Source organism: Trachemys scripta, chromosome 13, assembly GCF_013100865.1.
Source record: "Trachemys scripta elegans isolate TJP31775 chromosome 13, CAS_Tse_1.0, whole genome shotgun sequence".
Taxonomy (NCBI): Eukaryota; Metazoa; Chordata; order Testudines; family Emydidae; genus Trachemys; species Trachemys scripta.
Window position 1 is genome coordinate 12,768,234 of NC_048310.1, and position 26,554 is coordinate 12,794,787.

Genomic DNA, 26,554 nt, shown 5'->3' on the forward strand with positions numbered 1-26,554 from the left:
TAGTACCAGTGTTGTGTAAAATCTCAAATTTTATGACTGTCTTATTGTAACTATTGAATGAAAGAGCTTGTTAAATACAGTTTCTGTTTCCAATAAAATGTATATGAAATATTTTGACCTGATTGAGGCATCTAGGAGCTACTAGAATATAAACATGAAATAATAATATATAATTGTTTATAACTACACTGAAGGTAACAGAGTTCAACAGAGCTATGCAAGTTTACACGAGCAACTTAATTTGGCCAAATTTTCAGTTGGTGGTGGACAAATATTTGTGCACGCTGATTTATGCATGCAAGATCAGATGTGCACATGCAAATAATGAATGAATACTAAGGCTTCAGTTTTGCAGTCAAGTCTTGTAGCCTGAACCTGTACACTCAGACAGAGACCCCTTGGCATCAGTGAGCCTCTGCAAGAGTTCAAGGATCCAATGTAGCAGATCCGATTGCAGGTTCCTGAGCCGTAACCAGCGAAGCAGCTAAAATGGCCACATGTGCAGGACCAAAATACCTGCTTTGTTAGGCATGGATGACTGCAATTTGTGGGGAAACAAAAGTTAAACAAATTTGTTATTGTCTAAATCCTATAAATCCTGCATTTCGCTGCTAAGGGTCTGTTTATTCCCTCATGGATTTAAGAACTCTCTCTAGTGATGTGAATGGAATTTACATGTGTTAATTGCTGTAAGTTGAGAAAAGAATACAAAAGCTGACCTATGACACAGGAGAGAGCGGCCAGAATGCCCACTCAAGGGCTCAACAGGAGAATATGAAGCTTTTCACCTTATAACAACCAGTTTGAATCTAGCTTGGGTAAGGATGTTATTGGTGAAATTACAACTGCATAATAGAAAAAGCCAGGCAAGGCTGGCATACATTAAACCTAAACCTTTGTAACTAGACACAGAGATCAAGTCTGTGATACCATATTATATTTCTTGAAGATGACAATATATGTTTGCTTCTAAGAAGTTAAAGGCAAATCAGATATACAATTAACCACCGTGTTAAAATAATCCACTTATCTCCACCATTTAAAGCAGTTTAACAATGCGTTCATTGTGCTTATGAGGTCAGTGAATAAATGAATTCTATAAATAAGATAAGATAATACGGGAGCTGGCTCAATGGAACCTGTCTTGCACAGAGTGAAGAAAGATGTTTAGAGCTTAATAAAGGGGCTCCTTTCACTTTCAAGCACAAACTTGGCACAAAAACATAATAGAAATTATTTATCAGCAGCTTTACATTTTCTCTGTGATTTTAAGAAATCACCAAAATGACCCACTAGTAACAAACGTTGTGCTGAGAGATTATAGCAATTTATTAATCTCTATGGCCCTGATCCACCAACGTACTTAGGCATGTGCCCAACTTTAAGCACCTGAGTAGTCCCATTGATTTCAATGGGACTATTCACATGTTTAAAACTAGGCATGTGCTTAAGCACCTTGTTGAAGTAGGGCCCAGATAACCAGTGTAATATGTATAAATTGTTACAAATATATTTCTCTCCACTCAGATAAGTCTGATCCTGCTTCCATTGAAATCAATAGGAATTTTGCCATTGACTTCAATGGGCTCAGGACTGGGCCTATATTTTATTCTATTTTGTACACACTCATCACAGTAGTGTTTGAGACATTTTTTAAAGGGTGATGTGCTCAAGTGATCAATCTTTCTAAAACCAAAACAGAAACAGGTAACTTCTTGTCTTATTTTGCTATAGTTTTTCATTTTATAAAATGCCTGTTTACTAGGCACAAACCTATTTGGAGGGTCTCCTATATTTTGGTTGTCAAAACTTCTGTTTTGGACTGAATTTTTCCTTATGTACCAGTTCTCATAATATTTCTTTGACCATTTGGAATGTACAAAACTTTCCTGATTGAAAATATTTTTAAAATACTTCCATTACTCAAAACTGGCTCTTATCCTTTAAAAAAAACGTGAGTTGTTGGTGGATAATCTGATCTAATATCGTCTTTCTGGACCACCAATGATGATAACATAATAATTATACATCTTTCATTTGAGGATCTCGAAATGCTTTGCAAACATTAGCTCATTAATCATTACAAAGCTTTGAGGTAAATAAGAGACATACCAGTTCAGGAATCACTTCTGCCATACAGCCAAGTCCAGAGGGAACAGAACAGCTGTTTAATAAAGCACATCAACATCACAGAACAGTGAAGAACAGGAAATAAAAATGCATGTTTTAGGTAGGTAAAATATAATTAATTGCTTTGGAATGCGGATATAATACTGGGGCTAATACTGCTCATTTTAGGAAAGTGCCCTGAGATCTTTATTAACTACAATTGGGCAGGACCATCTTTTTATGCCTCATGTAAACATTAGCATCCCTAACAGCACAGTACTACTGTACGCCATGCTGGGGCACTGGTTTGATTCTGAATGAGAAGGAAGAGTGACACCAAATGAAATACCAGTGCTATTTCCTGCCAGTGCCTAGATAGTGTATAGGAAATCTCCAAGTGAGTTCTGATTGAGCTTGTGCCTCATCTGGCTTTGCTGTGTGCTCTAATATGATCCAAATACAAGGCGGTATGGCTTTCAGCATAGTAACTAGGTCTCAGTCAGCAGACAATGCACAAGAGTGGGAGGAGGACTTGGCCAATGCCAGTAGAACAAGTAAAGAAGTTTTCTTGCTTGCTGTTAAAGTAGATGTACTCTGCACCAGTTCTCTTCATAGGGCTGTCAATGTGAACCCTGTGAATGCAGAATATGTCTTTCAATGCAGTTTGAGGTTATCGCCTCCAGTCTCTGTCTAATGATCTGTTCACCACTGTCCACTCCTTGCCTCCTCTTTGGCCTCTGAATTTGTTTGCTCAGAATTTGAAGTCCCATTAGGTAGGGCAAGGGCTTATTTTTCCCCGAAGAGCCACTAGTTAACTCAAACATTAGGTCTGAAACCTTCTCCACTGATGATACTAACTAATCAGAGGTGGTTATTGGTATTGGTACTAGTTGTATTGTGTTAGCCATTGTTAATCCCCTCTCTGAACAATGCTGATGGTTTAAGATGATTAATTGGTGCATAAATACTTAAGAAAGAAATTCAAAAATAGTGCTGATAATTTAAAGGCAGAGAGAGCGGCTCAGACTAAAGCCATGGATGGAATGGCATTCTAAACTATAGTGCAGGTCACTAGCAATTAACAACATATGAAACAGTTTCTTAAGGTCTGATGCCACATGTTTTCAGCATGATGCTGCCAGGATTTGACTCTTTACAGTTAACAAACTACATGGCATCTATGAATCAGACAAGGACTGCCACTGTAATGACTGTTACAGGACAGAATATAGTTTTGTACGGTACTTTCATATTCAAAGGAAGCCAGAGTGCTTTACAGAGCAATGAGATAGACTCCCATAATGCAGCTGTTGTGCAGACAGAGCTAGAAAATATTATGCACTCAGCAAATAGCTCAGTGCCTAGCCTTAGACATTAGAATATACGTGGTAGGACCTGTTCCTTCTAGGAAATGCTGAGCCCCCTCAAATATAAAATTGACTTCAATAGGAGCCAAGGGTTCTGTCCTGTCCTCTGCTTTTTCCAAAATATGCTCTGGAATCTTTAATTGCCACCTCAGCCACCAACAGATGTGGATAATAAGGACATTATTAATTAATAATACTATCCTATACTATACTATAATAATTAATAATATAATCCTGTATAAGATAGCACTTCTAACCGTACTAAAGCATCTTCCATTCCTGGAACTAAAGTATAGCGTCAAAAGTCAGCAAGAGTCCAAGTCCCTGTGAGAGACCCAAGCCCCCAATCATCAGTCTGAGTGTAAGTGCTGCCGGTATGAGTATATTGGCCCCAGCTGGCCACAAGATTTTTGTTGAAACTTTTTTGATTAGATGGAAAATTAGATTTTTGACTAAATGAAAAATGTTGTGGAAAATCTCTGACTTCCTCTGAAAAATGAAAATTGTTTGAGGAAAATCAAAAGCAGAGTATTTCTGGTTTTCAGTCAAAATATTTTCAGGTTGTGTTTTTTGACAAAGTAAAATTTTTCCACTGATTTTTTTCATGGTAATTCCCCCTTCTTCCCATTTTCCTCCAGCTCTAATATTGACACTGAAAAGTCTATTGCCCAGCACATTAAACTGAAACCTTTATTCTGAAACAAACCAAGAAGCAGAAAGGGTACATTCATGGAGGGTGGAGTTTGATAGAATTTAAATTATATAGAAGAAGATATGAATTAAAAAGGTGATTTGAAGGCGGGTATGCTGCAGGCAAAAGGAGCAAAGATCTATTCAAACTGATTGGCATGTTGCCTTGTCAACTGTGTAAACCTTAAACAAAATCAGTACATATGCGAGACTATCTGCAGAGCATTTTCCAAGTTCAGACAATAGAAATGTGGAAGAATCTGGTAACACTTATCTGTTCAGCAAATCTACATTTTGAGCTCTGTAGTCAAATTGGGACTCTGACAACCATGCTAATGATAGCTACCAATAAAGCGTGCAATCAAAGCATTGCATCTTTTTTGTTGGAGATAGCAGGGCCATTGTAAAGAAAATTACATATTTGGATGATAGTTGGAATACCTGTAGTGCATGCATTTTTCTCAAGAAGACACCAGTCCTATAGTACAATGTATACCAGGGGTCGGCAACGTTTGGCACGCGGCTCGCCGGGCCGGGCCAGTTTATTTACCTGCTGATGCGGCAGGTTCGACCGATCGCGGCCCCCACTTGCCGCGGTTCGCTGTCCTGGGCCAATGGGGGCGGCAAGAAGCGGTGCAGGCGAGGAATGTGTTGGCCGCGGCTTCCCACCGCCCCCATTGGCCAGGGACGGCGAACTGCGGCCAGTGGGGGCCGCAATTGGCCGAACCTGCCGCGTCAGCAGGTAAATAAACTGGCCCGGCCCGCCAGAGTGCTTACCCTGGCGAGCCGCGTGCCAAACGTTGCCGACCCCTGATGTATACAGTACTTCATTTCTGAAAGCAATAAAACATCCATTATCTGTCATATATGGAACCCACCAATAGGGTGACCAGACGTCCCAATTTTATTGGGACTGTCCCAATATTTGCTTGTTTGTCCCGCGTCCCGACCGATGTTAGGTCGGGACACTGGACAAACAAGCAAATGCTCCGGAGCCCAGAAATGCTCGCGCCCCCCTGCCCCGACTCCATTCCCTCCTTCCCCCATTGGCTCCCTCCCCGAATCCCCGCCTCTTCCCCAGGCTCACCATTCCTCCTCCCTCCACAAGCGCTGGAGGGAGGCCTGGGAGACACAGGGGGAGCGCGGGGCCTGGGTGAGTGAGAGTCCGGCCTGGCCCCGAGCAGGCAGGACTCAGTCGGGTGGTAGGGAGAGTAGGAGGGCGGCCCGCGGGGCCAGGCGGCGGCTGTTCTCCGCCCCGGGCAGCGGGACTTGGGAGCAGGTGCTGCTGCAGCTTCCACTGCCGTGGGGGGAGGAAGTGGCCCGGGTTCGGGCCCGGGCGCCAGAGCCGCAGCCGCCGAGCGCCATGGCCTCTTCCTCCCCCGCGGCAGTAGGAGCTGCAGCAGCGGCTGCTCCCGAGTCCTGCTGCCCGGGGGGGGTGGGGAGACAGGGCTGGCTCCAGGGTTTTGGCCACCCCAAGCAACCAAAACCAAAAAAAAAAAAAAAAAAGCCGCGGCGGCAATTCGGCGGGAGGTCCTTCACTCCGAGCCGGAGTGAGGGACCGTCCGCCGAATTGCCGCGGAATACCTGGATCTGCCGCCCCTCTCCGGAGGGGCCGCCCCAAGCACCTGCTTGAGAAGCTGGTGCCTGGAGCCGGCCCTGGGGGGAGAACAGCCGCCGCCTGGCCCTGCAGACCGCCCCCCTACTCTCCCTACCGTCTGACTGAGTCCTGCCTGTTCGGGGCCAGGCTGGACTCTCACTCATGGCACCCCGCTCCCTCTGCGTCTCCGGGGCCTCCATCCAGCACTTGTGGAGGAGGTTTTTTTTTTCTCTGCCACTTTTTTTTTGAACCGACCCTGTGTTTCAGTAAGGATTTGTGCCATTTGATGCATGGTAACAATTAAAGATACCCAAGCTGGCAGGTAAATGGTTTCTATTGTGTTCTTACTCATCACAGTATCGGAGAGAGACCAGCCATTTGAAAGATGTCAGTCCACAGCATACAGTGTAATGTACTTCTCCGGAAGTGGCGGTGACTTGTACGTCCTTTCAAATAGGGTTTTGTTGTTGTTGTTGTTGCTGTTGCTGTTATTATTGTGCAGTGATGATAACCACATGACACACATTAGTTTGTCTGTAATGATTTCTTTCTTCTGGCTACACTGATGCTTTCAGGATTGATAAATGACTGATTAGTCCAGAGTCTGGATTTTAAATGAATGACTTGCTGCCTTTGTTCTATTTGTGACTATACACTGACGGATATTAGGAATGGCAATATACAAAAACCTGTAGGAGAACACTTCAACCTCCCTGGACACACAATAGCAGATTTAAAGGTAGCCATCCTGCAGCAAAAAAATTCAAGACCAGACTTCAAAGAGAAACTGCTGAACTTCAGTTCATTTGCAAATTTGACACAATCAGTTCAGGATTAAACAAAGACTGTGAATGGCTAGCCAACTACAAAAGCAGTTTCTCCTCCCTTGGTGTTCACACCTCATCTTCCCTGATTGAACTAACCTCGTTATCTCTAGACTGATGCTTGCCTGCATATTTATACCTGCCTCTGGAAATTTCCACATGCATTTGACGAAGTGGATATTCACCATGAAAGCTTATGCTCCAATACGTCTGTTAGTCTATAACAGGGGTCGGCAACGTTTGGCACGCGGCTCACCAGGGTAAGCACCCTGGCGGGCCGGGCCAGTTTATTTACTGCTGACGCGGCAGGTTCGGCTGATCGGGGCCCCCACTGGCCGCGGTTCGCCGTCCCGGGCCAATGGGGGCAGTGGGAAGCTGCAGCCAGCACATCCCTCGCCCGTGCCGCTTCTCGGCACTCCCATTGGCCCGGGACGACGAACCGCGGCGAGTGTGGGCGAGTGGCGCGATCGGCCAAACCTGTCGCGTCAGCAGGTAAATAAACTGGCCCGGCCCGCCAGGGTGCTTACCCAGGCGAGCCGCGTGCCAAACGTTGCCGACCCCTGGTCTATAAGGTGCCACAGGACTCTTTGTCGCTTTTTACAGATCCAGACTAACATGGCTACCCCTCTGATACTATACACTGACAGTAAAGGTGCATGTGAGAGGAAGATGTCAGAACACTCTATAATAAATCAAGTGGCAAAGTATTATTTACATTTTAAAATAGTAATAATACTTTGCCCTTAGATAGCACCTTCCACTCAAGGCTCTCAAAGAACTTTACATTAATGGATTCAGCCTCACATTGATGCTTTGAGGCTTAGGAGAGCATTGTTATCCCTATTTTATAGACGGCTATACTGAGGCACAGAGAAGTGAAGTGACTTTTTGGAGGTTGTTCATGAAGGCTGTGTCAGAGCAGGGTAGAGAACACAGATCTCTGTTTCCCATCCTGTAGATGAATTACTGCATTTTCCATGCTCCTTGAATAGTTTTTTATGCTTTTGTTACATCTGCCTCTGTCTTTTTAGGCTGGAGATACTCCAACTCAAACTACTATCTGGGCCAGAACCCTTGCTCCATGCAGGTGAGTTGGGCAAAAGGGGCTTTAAGCCACTTTTATGCTATCATGATCATTCAGGGCTCACATGGGCAGGTTTAAGATCAAGTCTAAATTAGAGGAGCCTCCAGAGTGCTGTAATCCACACTGGCCTGTAATGGGTCCCTACCGGTCATTGCACTGGCGGGGTAATTGCAGGTACAGTGTGTTGTGACTGTGCTCCCTCCCATGCCTCTCACATCCCCTGTGCTGGAGGTGTCAGGAGAGATGGTGGAGGAGAGCTAGCCCCATACCTGGGAATCCCCAGATACCATTCTAAGGCTATGTCTACACTGCATGCTTCTTTCGGTGATGTGTAGACTATGTACTCTGGCTAGCACATCAGCATAGGTTTAAGGAGCAGTGTAGATAGTGGGGCACGGCTTAGGCAAGTAGAGTTCAGATATGCTTGAAGGTTGTGGATATGTACCTGAGTACATATCCTACATGGCTCTCTACCCCCCGAGCCATTCCTCCCCGTCTACATTGCTGTTTTTAGCCATGTATTGTCTCGCTACCTCCCAGCTGCTGGAACCTTTCCTCACTGCTGGAAAAGGTTCGGGCAGCTTCCCGCTTCTAGAACCTTCCCCTTGCCAAAGGGAAAGACTCTGGCAACTCCCTGCTGCTGGATCCATTCCCCACTCCAGCGGCAGGGGAAGGCTCTGGCAACTGACCGTGCCACCACACGTAGTGTGTAATGTAGACGTAGCCTAAGACAGTTCTATGGCTCCTGTGTGCTGCTGTGGTGGTAGAAAAGAGCCTTTTTGGAGGATAGTCCTCCATTTGTAAGGACAGTAAATGCACAGAATGGGATAGCAGTGAAGCTGTGCAATGTTCGACAGTTTCAATTCACATGGTCTCAAGTGGCCATTTTCTTTGTTTTCACTCCATATGAGCTCACAACCTCTGAGTTTTACTTTGAATTCTGGCCACTAAACTGGAGAGGAATCCTTGGATAGCCTACAGTAGGAGTCAGCAACGTTCGGCACGCGGCTCGCCAGGGTAAGCACCCTAGTGGGCCAGGCCAGTTTATTTACCTGCTGACGCGGCAGGTTCGGCCAGTCGCGGCCCCCACTGGCTGCAGTTTGCCGTCCTGGGCCAATGGGGGCGGCGGGAAGCCGCGGCCAGCACATCCCTCAACCCTCAAGTAGGGGCCGCGATCGGCCGAACCTGCCGTGTCAGCAGGTAAATAAACTGGCCCGGCCCGCTAGGGTGCTTACCCTGGCGAGCCGCATGCCGAACGTTGCTAACCCCTGGCCTAGAGGTTTCTATGCCCCACCATCCCCATGCCAACCCTTGACTGCTAACATAGAAGGTATAGCCAAAAGAAAGGGATCAATCACCAGGGCATCCCTGCAGCCAGCAGCTGGAACAAAATAAAGCAGCCACTAAGTTGCTCTAATATTCTCTGAGGGCCCGGACCCACACGGAGTGACCCTTAGACAAAAGATCAACTTTGCCCCCTCTTGCTCCCTTTGTGACCTCCGTCCTCAGGTGCACTAAGCACTCCTTAACTTCAGCTGAGGGGTTGGCCTATTATTTATCATTTGTTAAGCATTGAGTGTGTGTTTGATGCTGAGCACGACCCAAATATCGCCACAGTTTCTGCCCTTATAGAGCTTGTGCTGTAGAGGTGAGAGTGTAAGACAAGACCCAGAGCATGGCAGTCATTTGAAATTATTTGATTGTACTTTTTTCCTGTCATGGTCCGGTAATTTTTCATTTTGGAAGCAAAGAGTCTGTGGGAGGGATTTGCATGAGTAGATGGTACATGGATTTTGGGAGGGCAATTCCTGCATATGGAACAGCTTTGGAATAGGCATGAAAGATGGGAGTGGGATAAGGAAATAAGGGTTCATACGTGCAGCTGTTTCTGAGGTCAGTGGAAGTTTTGTACATGTGTATCCGAAAGCAGCCTTGATTGTGGCTCATATGTGCAGCACTGCACGTTGGACTGCATTTTATTGCTCTGACCAGAACCTTATCTTTCTTCCATAAGGGAAATACCTGCTGTGCTTTACAGATCTCAGTGACAGTCTCACTTTCTCAGCACAGAACTAATATATCAAGCTAAGTTACTCCCATGGTGTGTTGCAAAACCTATATAATATTGAGTAAACATTGTTGGCTTATACATTAACTGTCACTAACACCCTGTGCAAACTTTATTCTGGCCACATGAATTTCCTTTAAGGGGTGGCTAAGAAAAGGGTGCTTTTATTTTCCAAGGAAAGCTGGCTCTTAAACTTGACAGATCTGTTCATTTTAAGTCAGACTAGAGGGGTAGGTCTTTCATTGCTCATATTACCAGTTAAGGGATTTCTGCTTGGCTCATTTGATCGATTCCTTTCTGTTGTCAAGATTCTATAGCATTATTTAATGCTTGATTTTTTTTTTTTTTTATCCTACCTATGGTGTGAAAATCTGCCTAATCAAAGGAAGGCAGAATATAAAACATAGGGCTGGGAAGCTCTCTTGGTTTTGGAGGCTTGGTAGGGCTGGCATTCCTTCTTTCCGCTGACCCTTAAGAACAACAAAGTGCTATCAGGTTTTGGATGCTCTTCTAGGCAAGAAAACAAAATATTTAATACTTTGCATTTATGTGGGGCCAGTTCTTTGAGGATCTTAACATACTTTATAAACATGAATTATTTAAGCAACAAAATGCCCCTATAAGGGAGGCACTTAAAAAGGAACCATACCAGGATATAAACACCTCACTAGAATATTATTTATATTGGGTATAGGAAAGGATCACAGTTTGTTACTGTATATGTTAATATTGTGGTAATGCAAGTGTCTGGGTTTTTTAAGGTTATCCACACGAAGTATAATTAGACCATTTGACCGTTGGATAGGCTAGGGAGGTTAAGTGCTTGTTCCAGGATCACACAGCTGAACACTGGTAACTAGGAATATAGAAAACGTTATTACCGAGTCTCAGTTAGTTATTAGTTACTAACTCCCTGTGTGACACCTCTGATTATGGTTCCCCTGGAACAATACTGCCCTGACTGCCAAACTCACTGAGTGACACTGGGAATTTTATAGTTCTGCTGAAGGTAATTCATTTGGTACCATCAGATACTGGATACATCTAGTTCAACCACCTCTAAACAAAACACATATCTTGTTTGAGGATTGCTCAGGCAACCTGTGACTATTAAAGTAATGAGGCCTTGCTGACAGAAAGCACTAGTCCAGGAGTCGGCAACGTTTGGCACGCAGCTCGCCAGGGTAAGCACCCTAGCGGGCCGGGCCAGTTTATTTACCTGCTGATGCGGCAGGTTTGACCGCGGTTCGCCGTCCCGGGCCAATGAGGGCAGCGAGAAGCGGTGCGGGCGAGGGATGCGTTGGCCGCAGCTTCCCGCCGCCCCCATTGGCCAGGGACGGCGAACCGCAGCCAGTGGGGGCCGCGATCGGCCGAACCTGCCGTGTCAGCAGGTAAATCAACTGGCCCGGCCTGCCAGAGTGCTTACCCTGGCAAGCCGTGTGCCAAACGTTGCCGACCACTGTTCTACTGAGTAATGTTTGTTCTGTGTTTACCAGGAGCAAACAGTCTAGTGGATGAGTGTTTAGCATGGTGAACAGTGTTTGGAATTAAAAGCTGAATGAACACTATGAAAGCTGCTATTTTGCTCAAAATGAATGTTAATGTCGCTTGTTCAGTGTTTCATGATCCACTCAATCACACACAAAACTACTGGAAAAAGTCCTCTACCTTGAGAAATGCACGTGTTTTGCTAGTGAATCAGAAGATGGCACTGGCAACATCAGCATCTGTTGGGGTTTTTTTTAAGAGGCCACTTTTGTCTTTATATAAATTTCATCACAAAAGTTTTTGATTTTAAAAATATGGTCACTTTACTTTCATCCTGAATTTCTGCTGGATTCTGCAGGGTGATTGCTGCTTGGGAACCATGGTGGGAGGAGTACTTGTGAACATTCCCTGGCAATAACTGCTTCTCACCCACACTTTCTTGTTTACTCCTGGTAGCCTAACAATTATGGTTTGTCTAAATCCTTAATCATAACAACAACTTCTATTCAGGCCTAATTTGTAACAGTCAAAGCATATGTAGAACATACTGTGACCCTTCTCATGTTCACCGCAATATGGGGGATTATTTCCCATTGTTTCCTTTCTGCATGTGAAATTAGTTTTCTGGATAGTTTTCTGTGTGTTCTTCAAACAAGTTCAATTGAGTCATATTTCATTTTTATAAGGTGCAGTCAGGAGGGGATTCTCTCTTCTTGTTAGGGGAAGTATATAGTGGGGTCAGACACAATGAATAAAATCAAAAGAACAGACTAGTGATGGGCAAACAGGTTTGGACAACATAAGAGTCTATCTGTATTTCACTTGAATCAGTGTTGTTGTAGCTGTGTTGGTCCCAGAATATTAGAGAGACAAGGTGGGTGAGGTAATATCTGTTGCTGGACCAACTTCTGCTGGTGAAAGAGACAAACTTTCAAGCTCAACATGACCTGAAGAGGAGCTCTGTGTAGCTCGAAAGTTTCTCTTTCACCAACAGAAATTCGTCCAATAAAAGATATTACCTCATTCACTTTGTCTCTCAGGCTTGAATTACATAACATTGCCCCTGAATTTCAGTCTGTATGAAAACCTGGGGAAAGGGGCTTATACTTCTTTTCCTTTAATAAAAAAAAAAAAAAAAAAAAAAAAAACATTTTTGCATATGTCTAGAGTTCCTAGTCGGAGCTGGGAGGCAAAATGCTTCAGCAAGTAAATAGATTTGTTTTTCTTTTTTATGTTGACATTCAAAAAATTTGACTTCTTTAATAAAATTAGTATTGAAAGAGCAACAAACATTTTAGCTCCAAACCAGTTATATGCAATTTTGAAAGTTTCCAACTGACAAAATGAGATCTGAATATTCTGAGTTAAAGGATTCAGACCATCTCTTTCATATTATTTTTCATTCAAAGAGATTTCATTCACATTGCAAATCATTCTTCCATAGGTGACATAAGGCTTTAGATGGCTAACATGCCTTACAACTAAGTAATTTAGAATCAACAGTGATTTGAGATGGAAAAAAAACTATTAAATAATCCAGTATCTCCCTGCCAATGCAAGGTTGTTCCCTATAGTACATTTACACAATCATAGGGGTTAGAGATGAAAAAGACCCATTGCAAGGTGGAAAGGACCTCATACAACATTTATATGTTTTCTAGGTCAACTGTGAAGATTCAGTAAGGAGGCATTTAAGGAGCTGACTGACTCCTATAGAAGGTCATGTAATCAAGTGCGTGTGTGTGTGTGTGTGTGTGTGTGTGTGTGTGTGAGGGGGTAATAAATGACAACATTTTCAAAAACACCTAATTCCCATTTTCAAAAGTGACTTAGGCCCTTAGGACAAAAATTTCAAAATCACCTAAGTTACCTAGTTTAAGTCTCATTGAAAGTCAGTTGGATTTAGGCTCCTAACAAAGGCATTCAGGCCCCTAAAATGCATATGAGCACCTAGTGGGATATTTAAAAGCATATGAGTTAGGTATCTAATTCTCATTGAAACCAATGGGAATTACAGGTTTCAGAGTAACAGCCGTGTTAGTCTGTATCCGCAAAAAGAAGAACAGGAGTACTTGTGGCACCTTAGAGACTAACAAATTTATTAGAGCATAAGCTTTCGTGGACTACAGCCCACTTCTTCGGATGCATATAGAATGGAACATATATTGAGGAGATATATATACATACATACAGAGAGCATAAACAGGTGGGAGTTGTCTTACCAACTCTGAGAGGCCAATTAATTAAGAGAAAAAAAACTTTTGAAGTGATAATCAAGCTAGCCCAGTACAGACAGTGTGATATCACTAAGGTGCCACAAGTACTCCTGTTCTTCTTTTTTCAATGGGAATTAGACAACTAACCTATACACATACACACACTGCCTCCCAGGGATGCAGGGAGAGAAAGAGCATTGATTAGCCTCTGTGCATGGGACCTCCATGCCAGCTCCAAATATACCACTGTGGAGACGAGTATTTGGTAGAGGCTGGGAGCAGGCCAGGAAAGGTGTCACTGCATCCCTGCTTACTGAGAATCACTGGCCAGCACTCCTGGCACAGGGAGCACTGAGGGGAAGCACTGCTGTTATTCCAACCCCTCCACTAGAATAGTAGCTGTGTGGCAACCTCTTAGCTGCCTTCAGTTTGAGAACTAGATGTGTATTCCACTTCAGCTCTTCGTTAGTGTTTAATCCTGCAAGGAGCTGAGTGCTTTGGCCCCGATCCAGCAAAGCAGTTAAGCACATGCTTTAATTTACTGGGGCCAGATATGTGCTTTCTTTGCAGGGTCAGGGCCATAGTGCTCAGTGCACCTTGCATATTATCCTCCCCTTTCTGTCCACAAAGGGCCAAATCCTTTGCTGATGTAAATCAACATAGCTCCACTGAATTACACTGATTTACACCAGCCAAGGATCTGGCCCACTGCTGGTTTACTTGGGCTCTGCGTGTAGTGTGGTGAATTTCACCCTAAATGAATAGGATGATCAAGTGAGTGAACCCCCACCTCTCTCTCTAGATATCTCCAGCAAATACAATAGCCATGGTTGCTGAGATCCCATAGTGAGCCAAATAATGGTGGTAACTCAGAGTCCATGCCATTGCTCTGGAATGAGAAAGAGGGTATTTACAAAAAAATCTAGAAAACTTTTGATTGCTTTATGGACATAACGTATGCTATTTCCTCCCCCTTCACCCTCCCACACATAACATCAACAATGGGAACAATGATTAAGAACACATATAAGAAACAGAGCCTCAGGGAAAAGAACAAAATGACATAATAACCAAGTTGAAAAGACCAAACACGTGACAATAGCCTAGATGGGAGCAAAGGCAGGGGGGTTATTTTCCTTTCCCACCCTCAGGTTGTTTAATTGCCTTTCAGTTCTAGGAGATGTATTAGAATGAAAGCGCTGTGGCGATGGGGTGCTGGTTAGGTCAGATTAGATGAGATACCTTGCCTGGGAGGGATTTTTCAAAAGTGACTCAGTGACCTCAGAGCACAAATCCCTTTGGCTTTCAGTGGGAATGAATGAATGAATTAGTTCAGATTTAAAACAATAGCAAGGCCCTAGGTGCCCTAACAAATCCTTAAAAATACCATACATACAATGAAATCCCACCAGCATTCAAGTAATCATTTCAGAAGGACCTCAGTTAGGCAGGTACCTAGAGAAACTCAGCAGGACTCCTTCATTGTTGCGGGAAGCAATACTCTCAGCCCTCTCCAAAAACCCTATCAGCAGATGTCTATTGCAGAATGCCCTGAAGGTCATCAACTTTGAGCTATTTTGGACTTATGCTTTTAAGTCACTTAGGCACTTTTGAAAATTCTACCCACTATCAGTAAGAGTCCTGAAGAGGGAAAATCGGCTGGGATCATCACACAGATTTATGACACCTGATCCTGTGGACTCCTGGGCTCCATGGACTCCAGTCAAGGGCACTTAGCGTCTCTCAGGAGGCACCCAGTACTTCGCAGGATTGTGACCTTTGCTACTAAATTCTTGACAAGCTATAGTGGCTTCTGATGGTGCTGTGTGAAAAGGTCAGCTTTGTAAAAAGAAACATTGGAGTATGGGAAATCCTTGAATCCCCTGCACCTGTTTAGATGGCACTGACATGCCATCATGGCAAGATTCTTAATGCAAATTAGGGGAAATGAGTTGTGGACAAGCACAAGAGCAATGCATGCTGCACTCAGCTGTCAGGAATATGTCACACGAGTGATTTTTGTTTAACCAGAGGTTTTCGTTAGCAGACAGTTGAAAGAATGGGGTTAGGCTGTCCAGTGTTCACATTTTTTTTACATTTTTGAGTGGCTTTTCTCCAGCTATGTTAAATATCTGTATTAATTTTAGGATAAAGTTAAAGCATACACAGCCAGATTTTCAGATCCCTGCATGTGCAAATTCACAGGCAAAATGTGCATGATTGCAATGGGCATGTATTTTCCATCATTGCTTCCGTAGTTGTAACCACCGAATTATGCAAACTGACCTGATTACGCTTTGTGGTACTGCTATAAAAGCCACGTAATTGCATGGGTCATACTTTTCAAGGGAATTTTAGCTCTCCCCAGGCATCTGTCTGTGCAGGTGTAGTGTCTTGGAGTGGTTCCTCCCGGTCTGCATCAGAGGGAGGCCACTCAGCCTCACTGTGCCACCTAACAGCTGAGAGACGATCAACGGAGAGCAGCACCAGTAACAGTCTGTAGCCAGCCCTCTGGGCGGGGGCAGGCAGCAAAGAAATGGAGGACAGATGGCCTCAGGTGTAGACTGCCACCCCAGGGGTAGGGTTGGCAGCAGGAGTCGGGAGACCCAGACCTACCCTATTCCATTGGGTCCCAGCCCGGACAGTGGCAGGGAATCCCACCACTGGGTCAGCACGGATCTTGCCGAAACACGCTGACCATGCCTTCAGCAAATGCAATCGGACTAATGTCTGGTTTCCCTGGGCTATTTCCTATCCCTCCCTGTTCAGAGGGTGTTGTTGCTCGGAGTATTTGCTGGGTGGCAGCTCCTCAAGAGGCAGTGGTTGGTACAGCTCAGTCCTTGGTTAATGGCCAGCAACAAGGCAGCAGCATCCAACTCCTTCCCGGGCTCCCCCTTAACATAGTTGGAGGCCATGCCTTTTAGACTTCCCGCTCTGCCACTCTGCTTCCACCATAAGGGACTGCCTGGCTTGGCTCTGCCCACCAGGGGGCAGGGAGTGGTTCCTCCCTGTCTGTGTCAGAGGAAGGCCACTCCGCCTTGCTACAAGTAGGGCTTTCAATAGTGTTTAAAACACTCCAGCTCACTTTTAACTTTTTTTTATTGCAAGGGAAAAGCTAAAACTCTGCCTCCAATTTGCCAATTTATTCCTCAAAACCTAGAAGGTTAAAAGCATCCTGGCAGAAGGCAAACAGGTTTTTCTGCTTTTGCAGGTTTCATCGAAATCTGAGCCAAATGAACGTTCCAGCGTTTGAGAACTGAATTATCTGAAAAGCTAAAGTCCAATCTGAAATTGCAGCAGATGATAGAACAAATTACTAAAAATTTTTTAAAAGGCAGCCAAGTTGTCAGTAACATAATATTATTTCAGATAACCCTTCTGGGCCATTTCCTTAACAGCAACCAGTTGTGTTTATTTGGAGATAAGTGTGGGAACTTTTGATTGTACTGTACATGTTCTTGATTTTATATACACCGTTTATATATATATATATATATATATATAGAGAGAGAGAGATAATCACTTCATGTTTGATCTGAAAATCACACCTTGTGATTGTATTTTATATTTGGGTTGGGGGTGATAGTAAAAACATCTCAAATAAAGCAAAATTCTTAGGGTCTCTAGACGGCTTACATGGGAAATTCAGCTAAATGTTCAGGTCCCAGGAAATTGGCCGAGTTTGGATATTTGTAGTGTCAATTTGCAGGTACCGTACAGAGTTTAATTTTTTATCAGGCTCTTAGCTTCTTTTTTAAAAAAAAGCTTTTTGCCATTTTAGCTTTGCTCCCAAGACAAGCAGTCAGCTGAATTGGTTAGAAATAGAATCTCCCCTTGGCTGGGTGTGACTGTGGTGTTCTGCCCAATAGGAACTGCAGAATTTTCCCCAAAAGAAGGGAAGAGGGAAATTCTAATAATATAGCTTTCAGAGGGCACCTCAGCATAGCTCCGAAAGAGCCTGGGAGTGAAATGAAATGCCAGCAGTTGCAAACCACGGTTTTGTTTGGCTTCTGCTTGTTTTTATGAGAGATTTCCTTTAGTTTTAGTAAATGTTCTAGTCAAAAAGGTGAGAAAGGAAATGTCAAATGAGAATTATTAGTGTTATGTCTGATTCTGACATCCTTACCAACACTGAGACCTTGTCCAGACAGGAAAGTTGCATTAGTATAACCTAAACTGTGAATTTAAACTGAATAGTGAAACCAATGCAAACTCCTATATGTGGTGTAAAAATGGCTTTACTTTAAATCAGTTGGGAACAGGTTTAAGTTAAACTGAAATAGGGATGTTCACATAGGCATTTAGGGTGACCAGATGTCCCGATTTTGGGGTCTTTTTCTTATATAGGCTCCTATTACCCCACACCCCCATCCCGATTTTTCATGTTTGCTGTCTGGTCACCCTATAGGCATTGGCAGTGGTTTTACTATACCCGTTCAAAAACCTATTTAAATTAAGCTGGTGCAACTTTCCCTTTGTAGCCCCTTACTCCACGAGCAGTTTGACTGAAGTGAATAGGCTGACTCCTGGAGTTAGGTGCTATTCAACATGATTAAGAGTAACAGAATCTGGCCGATTATTATTGTTTACTAGAATCTACTTCTCAGTAAATTCTCCTTTTCAAATTAAGGGGTGGCTGGCTTAATAGGCCACTGGCATTGGCTCCATTGATAATTATACCATTTTTCTCCTTTCAGTAATTGTCCCAGTATGAACTGTGCTATTTTAGTGGAAAGTATTAATTATTTTATCAACAATTGGCAGACCCTGCTTGTATTTACTGGTTCCCTTTTAACCAAAACAAAGATTACAGGCCCTATTCCATGCCTCAGCTGCTAAATCTAATCTTTACTAAGAAACTTGGGAACCCCTTTTGCATGAAACACTGTGTAAAGCTTTAAGCACTCTTTGAAGCTGAGTTGTATTAAATGATAGACAAAAAAAGCCCTCTGAAGAATTGGTGCTTAATTACAACTTAATTAGCATAATTATGCATGCTAATAGCATCTCAAATGAATAGCAGTTGTCAGGAGGTTGGGACCATCTGTAAGAGTGCCGGATTAATACATCATTTTTTATTTCTAACAACACTGTAACTCTTTCCCTGAAAGTGATTTTCATTAATCAAGTTCATTTTTATTATATAGAAAATTTGGCATTTTTCATTATGGGCCATTATCCGTTTCCCCATGCAGTCCTAACACAATACTAATGAGACCCCATGTGGCTACTCCACATTGACAATGGTAGTACAGGTGTATTATTATAATTGTTACAAACAGCACATTGTACCTCAGGACTAGTAGAGTTCTAGTCTCAAGGTATCAGGGTTTCCACTTGGTTCCTTCCCTTGGGTCCAGTACAATTTCCAGAGCTTTATGAAAAACATACATGTTTGTGGTTATGAGGAAGCAGATTTAAAGCGATAGAAGCATGTTTGTTTTTGAACCAGATAACTTGGAAGCTGTTTTTCTGAGAGTCTTTTTTTTTTTCTTTTTCTGGACCTACGAAACTCTGAGCTTAAAAGAAAATACATGCTGCTCCAAAGATCTGCTGAAGGGGCCAGGGATGATGCAATGGATATGGTGAAACCATCAGTGTTTATTTAAAAAGACTTTTTGTGGAAATGAACAAATTCTAAAAGCATTACTCACTGCTAAATGCAGTAATAAAACAGCAGTGGAAAAATTGTCTTGGTATATGATGACCCCAAGAAGAAACATATGTGGCAAACTCTAATGATACACTGCATGTACATAATGCACACACACACAGACACACACACACACACTGACTTGAAAGTTTTGTGCATTTGTTGCACTGAATCAACTGGCCAAACTCCACTATCAGGTATGCAGCTGTAAATCCACAGTAATCCCATTTGAGTCTCTGGAGTTAGTTCAGATTTACACTGCAGTCGCTTAGCATAGGATATGACCCTAAAGCTTGTGTTTTAGCTTTTGGGTAATTGGTTAATGTTTGCTTTGTAAAGACAAAAACTCTGTATAAATGCTAAGGGTTATAATTATTGAGTCACATTTTTTTTCATTTTTTTCCTTCAAATGTACTATTAAAAAAAAAAAGGGCTTTTCTTGTTAGATTTTTGCTATCTTTATGAAAAACAAGGGCTGGCTTTCCTTTAGATTTTGGATTCCTTTGGTGACCTGACTATAGAGTGATCAGAGCCATTTCAATCCTGTATATTTTAAGAAGAGGTGGTGATGAAGATTCCACACAGCCACTGTCCCTGTGTTTATCAGCTGTTCTTTGCAGGTCACACTCCTTATCAACCCTAAACAAAAGAATGTTGAAAATAACTCAACTGACACAGTCCTCATCATAACTCAGGGCTTGATGGTATGCCACAGTAAATCTTGCCCTGGTATTGTTGTTCATTAATATATGTACGTATGTAAGCCCCACTTCTATATCTACTCTGGTTATGTACCTATCTGGAACAAACCTGTCAACTTTTTCTTCACTGCTCAATCAGTCGGAGCCAGCGACAAATGAAATTTATATCCAACTGTCCCGTGGCTTAAGAACAGGTGGAAGCTGAGAAGACCAGGTCAGGATCCAATGAAAATAACATGTAAATTAGCAGCATTAATATGTAAAACAAAAGCTCAGAAGAGATTAGTCGTTCAGGCATGCAGCTTGTCAATGCTTGGCATGGATCTGATTTAAAAAAAAAAAAATCAGTAGCAGCCCCAAACTAAACATCTCTCTCATCATCCAACACATCTGCATTACATTACTGAAAAGACTGAACATAAGCAGGCAAGGTGGTATTTAAAAGGGACTTTCAATTTGCTACCATATAGGAAAGCATTGTAATTTCTTTTTCTTTCATTTTGAACACCTCTGTAGAGCCCTACAAGTGAATAAAATAATAATAAAAAAAATGGCTCTATCCTAGTATGATTTTTTGTTTAGCTTGGCCTGATTACATTTATTTTATTGTTTAAAAATATGAGACTATTAAATGAATAGACTGAACGCTATCAGATGCCTTCATCGTAGTCGACTGAAAATTCCCCGTGCCTTCAGTGAAAGCAGGTTTAAACCCAGAATTGCAAACCAGTTGTAGTCTGGGCAAGTGCTGTGCTGCAGTACTGATCTGCAATGTCCTATTGTATTCCAGTATTGAGCATCTCCTGAGCAGGGATTTCAAACTGGGCTCCATTGTGTTACATTGTGCGGTGTTTTCTAACGTCATTAAACCGCTTCTGTGAACTAAGAATAGACCCCCACAAAGTTATTTCCCCTGTGACCTAAGATACATTTGAATCCAGGTCTCCACAAATAAAAGGCTAAAGGTTGTTACACCCTCCAGGTTAAATAGACTGTACAAGTCCTTAACTCCCTGATTGAGACAGAAGATGCAACACTGAGGGGAAGAAAGAAAGAAAAGAGCGAGAACTTCTAGGCACAGAAGGAAACATTAATAAAAGTATCTATATTTATAAGTTCTTTTAATTTCTATTTGCTGTGTGTTTCTTGGGTTTTATTCTTGGATTTGTTTTTTGGAAAATGCATATTTATATAAGTAGTTCCTGTTTGACTGCTGTATTTGGACAAAGCCTCCATTTCTAGCTGTACCCACTGTACATTTTAAATACTGTTTAGTAGCATATCCCTTTGCAGATTATTGGTGGTCTGATCGGAGCCTGACCTGTTTTCACAGAAAGCAATCAAAAAGATACTGTAACTCAATCTGAAGTGTAATTTACCAAGTGGAACAGTCTGTTACTGGCCTTTGAATGACTTGTATGCTGCTGTTTAAAGACAGACAGTTTGGGTTTAGTATAATGTGAGCCAGCAAAACAACTATTTTTTACACACTTTTTTTTTTGTTTTGGTAGCATTTTCTATCACAGGATGGTAGGGGCTTTGCAGGGTCTCTGGGTCAGCATGCAAGCTACAATGCTCTCCATCCACTCCTGTACCTTCTGTCTGATCCTGGTGCCAGGCTAAAGGTGACCTCAGAAGAGTTGTTGCATACTGAACCAGTGAGCTGGCTGGAAGTAATGGATGTAATCAATGGTGGAGGGAAAGGAGGAAAACTGGGTCATAAAAATACACTAGAATGATGGCTGAGTGAAAAGATTCGACCCATTTGTATTGTTGTGATAAGCAGCAATGTGTGAGAGTTCGTGCTGTGAGGCCCAAAAAAAGAGTAACAAAGAAAAGCCTGGTTCATATTTAGTGTCTTTCAGTCTTCTGCCTGTTTCCCTTTTAATTTAATCACTTTATCAGTTTTAATTATTTCCCCCCTTTTCTCACCAAATGCTATTTTCACATTTCCTTATTCGTATCCTTGAATCTAAGCAAATCCTGACTCTCAGCATCAAAAGATTAACCCTATAACATCTCTCTCTCTCTCTCTCTCTCTCTCTCTCTGTGTCCTTCCATGGTTCCTCCTAATCTGCTGCTATTACTGCAAAATCCAATTGTCCTTTATAGCACAGTAATGCACACGGGTGGTAAATATGTGGAAAAGAATGAGAAGCACAATGTTCGAGGTAGAAAAGATCATCCCGTCTAGAGTTGGTACAAGAAGACAACTTGCTCTGTATCATCTGAATGATCTAGGTTTGTTGACCAAATACCATAAGAGTAATGGCATATATAGCCCAAGTTGGTAACCAAAGTGGGCAACAACAATGGGCTGGTTATTAGGAATGATAGGGTGGAGGCCATGAATAGGAGCAAAATATGTACAGCAGATGTTGGAAAGTGTTGCCTGTTGAGAATATGTAGGAGATTATGCTTCACAGAGATGAAAGAAGAGTCATGGAAGTGGAGACCCTGCCAATCGCATGTGTATGAGGTAAGGCCAAACTGTGGGACATGTATCCACATTCTCATCTGAGCATATATTTCCCCAAAGTTTGTGGGTGCTCAGATTCAGTGTTTAGTTCACTGTAAAGATAGTTTCAAGCCAAGAAGTTTGAACCTGGATCCAAATGTCTGCAAAGTTTAAGAGATTTGGAATCTGGAGTTTCAGTATGGGCACTGTTGTATTGCATTGGTATGATTCTCAAAGAAACAAAAAGCAAGAAAGTCATGCGGTGTTCATTGCACTGCCATTGCTAGGTTTCAGAGCACATTTCTGTATGCTTATATCTGGACAGAGCACGAGGCCATTATTTGTTGTGTATATTGGAGGAGACCACAGCAAAGAGTACCTTAGCACCAATAGATTAGGACCAGAATAAGATACAGACCTGTGCGTGTGTGCTACTGGAAAAGGTAATGTGACTTTTCAAGGGTGGGGAAGGTAACTGCCTTTTCTATGACCAGGAAGAGAATGAATTTGAGGGTTTATGGGGATGGAGGGCAGACTTTTTCCAGACAAAGAAAACAGCAATGCCAAGACTCAGTTTTGTTACATCATGTCTCTGTGTCCATGCTGAGCACTGCTGATATTATGCTTTTGATAGGAAAGAGTCTCTGGAAAAGTGTCTTTTACTAAAACCAGCACACAGTGTGCAGTGCAATATTAATCCAACAACAGTGCTACAGTTTTGCCGACAGGTCCCTAGTACCAGCTCAGGTTTTAAAAACATGTCAGTTAAATATTTAAGCACATTTGAAAAGGTACTTCTTGTCCATTGAGTGCTCTACATCTGGGGAAAAGAGCACTTGATGAGATTGAATAGAGAGCTAAATCTAGCTGCTCTGGCTAACAACATTCTTATTAATACATAAAACTTCTATTGTGTCTTAATTTACTTGAAATGGTTGTTTAGGCCGTTAATTGGCCTATAACAATATAGCGATAGCAAGTTAGATTTCAATCAACATACTCATGAATTGCCAGTATTTTAGCAATAAATTGCTAGCTAATAAACTTCTTGTAGCTTCCTTTGTAAATGCCAACTAAAGGCCTAAACATTCCTTGCAGATTTAATTACACATTTAGTGCTCAAGTAATTTTGAATTAATTACATGCCAAATGGATTTATATTCTATGTACTTAATAAACCTTGGTAAGTGCCCTTTTAACAATCTATTGGTATTCAGAATCCTATTTGTTTAAAAAGAGTGTCTTACGTTGTTGCGTCATGATGCTTCCCCCTTACGTTTACAAGCTGACTGCGGTGCCTGCTCTGTTGTACCTGAGTCAGGACTGGAAGAATCAGACTTAGACAAGTGCAGGTGTAAACAGGGCAGAGGCCTATGGAGATTCAGCCATTGAATGCGGAATCAGTCCATGATGGGCTGAATTTTACAGGGGCTCTTGTTTGCAGACCTGAGCCCAAACCCATTGAAATCAGTGAAAAGGCTTCAGTTGATTTCACTGGGCTTTGGCTCAGGCTAGTGCAGTGCCTGGAACAGCTATGGGAGCTCTATGTGATATTGAGAATCAGTAGCAAAGACTTGCCTGTAATTGTAACACTCAGCCCTCTACTGGGATGGAGGAGGATGCTAGGATTCAGACTGGGTGCTGATCTTGCATGGATTTTGGGGAATTCCATTATGTTTACCAACCTGTCACTAGTAGGTGTCTGATAAATGTCACACAGCTACAGACTTAATATTTTTTTTTAAATGAAAAAGCTTTTTCTGGTGACTTGGACAACACCCTCTTCCCCATGGCCACATGTATAAATGCAGGAAGGAGGGATGAATAGACAGACAGATAGGTAACTTGCCACGGAAAGTTACTCACGGCTGGGAAGTAGATTTTCCAAGCCCTGTTTTAAAATCTTTTGATTTAAAATCTATTGCTTTTAAAACATTTTATGTACGGAAATTCACTAGGCCACTTGTTTGATGTGTTTCTATTGTCACTAAGTTGTCTGGGGTGCATTTTATCTTTGACACACCATAAGTAGCATGTGATATGTGATTGCCCAGGCAGCTTTACATAGTTTTCACATTCAGAAGTTTTAAAAAAGCCTGTCTTCCCTTTGCAGGTTTTGCCTTCTGTGAAAGCAGAGTTGGTAAGCTGAAGGCCACGAGTTTTATTTAAATTTAATTATTGACTTTTATTAGGTCTCTCTTCTCTGCACGTAGCACCTCATTTAATACATTTTAACATGTAATGAGTGTTCAGTAATAATGTTTCAGGGAGATATTGTAGCAGCAGTATTCATTCTGCAGGAATACCCCTTCAGAATGGAGCATCGAGGAGCAAGCTTTTGCCCTCTGTACATGAAGATAAAGGCGGAGTGGCTGGGGAATACAGCTGCAGGTCAGGGTGAAGCAAAAAGGGCAACAGTAAAATGAAAAAGCAGTTCCTTGGGGCCTGAAATGGAGTTCTACATAAAACAGAATTGTATAAGTTCTTCCACGACTGTGGAAATGTCTGATTTCCCTTGTTGTCAAGAGGTCGGGAAGGCAGGTTTACAAGCACTAGATAACTGATGCAGCAGTATTACTAAAGATGTTCCTTTTTTGTCCTGGTGTATGCCATTCAAATAAATTGTGATAGTACCAAACAGGATGAACTGTCTAAATAAGTAAGGAATCTTGGGTGGGGGAGGGATTAGCCAACTCTTCCTATGCTAAAAACCATAATGACAACATCACTTTAAAATATGCATTTTATTAAAATTATATTGAAAAGAAAGTTGCTTATTTTAGTAAAGGGGATGTGTATTTATCTATGAGATAGTGGTGGCTGTGAAAGGAAGCAGCAACATACCCTGTAGCAGTCATTATTGCTAGATAGTTGACTGTGCCACTAGTTAAACATCGCAAGTGAAGCAAAGATGGTTACGGGCTGATAAAGTCAATCATCACTTATTAATGATGTTTCAGGCCATAGCCTGGATGTTAGGAGTTGAGTTTTAAATTAAAAATCTCTCTGTTTATATAGTGTCGAGTATCAGAGGGGTAGCCGTGTTAATCTGAATCTGTAAAAAGCAACAGAGGGATGTGAGACTCCAACAAGGGTGAGTGCAGGAAGTGGTTGGACATGAATGATCTCAAAGGATATATTTTGGTACGATGGAGAATCTAGGGCATTTATAGTGATGCATTCACAACAATATCTTGTATTTAAGACATCTTCAATTCAGAAACAGAAAGGTGTCTCTAAAGCCTTTCTATATCATTCCATTTTTGTTTGTATGCTACAGTTCCCAGCAACCCTGTTTTAAAGAGCTGTAACCCTGTGTTACATGTGCTGGGCACACCGGCTCTTTCAGACCAGTGCTCTGTTATTCATCTATCCGGCAAACTGTAGCACCAAATACTCTAGGGTGAAATTCACATGGTACAGCAAGCACACACAAGGCTTATACATTACTTAAAGCCCACTTAAGATGAAGTGGTGCATAGTCCTTATGTGGATCCTCTGCAGAGAATGAATTTTATTCCTGTAGAGTTAACACCATCGTAAAGTTCAAATGATAAATATTGCAGAGGGAAGTTTGGGCAAGGAATGAGATGGAGGATAGTCAATAAGATAGAGAGCTCCAGGAAGGCTGTTCCAAGAAAAATCTCACACCAGCATTAGCTAGGTTCATATGAAAGGATTTAAAGATTGCTGTGCTAGATAGAGAAAGGGAACAAGTGGAGACATGGTCCATGAGGTTGTAGCAATTATGAGGAGAGGGTGAATAATTATTTGGAAGATATAAACCAGGTGGGTAATTTTGAACTGAATCCTGAAAAAGGATGTTAGCTGATAATTAGGCATAATGCTACATTGTCACCTGGAAGAAGACAGAGGACTGGACTTCTCGTGGGATTTCAGTTCTTGAATGGCAGAAGAGCCATGAGAATGGCAGCTCTTGGGTTACTGTTGGCTCCAGAGTCAAGCATCAGAAGAGCCCAAGGAAAGACAGCGACTGAAATACCTAGCTATCAGGTTCAGCTCAACACTGCCATTTTTGCCTCTATTTAGGTTTCTGCAGAGCCAAGTTAGAGGGAAACACAGCTCCTCTGCCAGTGAGTGCAGGGACCTTGGATGCCTCTGCAGCTCTGTGGCTCGACTACTACCCCGTGTGAGTTGGGGGGAGAGGGAGGATTTCTAGTGTCTCCCTGAACTACCTGGAGATCTCCAGTGCAAAGCCCTAGTCTCTTTGAGCAAGGATTGGCATTTACTATGTGATTTTCCTTTGCTAAATGCCCTAGAACTGTAACATATAGCATT

At 42.4% G+C, this 26,554-nt stretch overlaps 1 long non-coding RNA gene across 1 annotated transcript in view; it reads left to right on the plus strand.

Moving 5' to 3' along the window:
• The first annotated feature begins 2,129 nt into the window (after window positions 1-2,129).
• Window positions 2,130-26,554, plus strand: part of LOC117886729 — a 123,520-nt gene continuing 99,095 nt past the window's right edge. The window contains exons 1-2 of the long non-coding RNA XR_004648045.1: window positions 2,130-2,230; window positions 7,619-7,674. This is a non-coding gene — a long non-coding RNA (uncharacterized LOC117886729). The remainder of the gene's footprint in view (window positions 2,231-7,618; window positions 7,675-26,554) is intronic.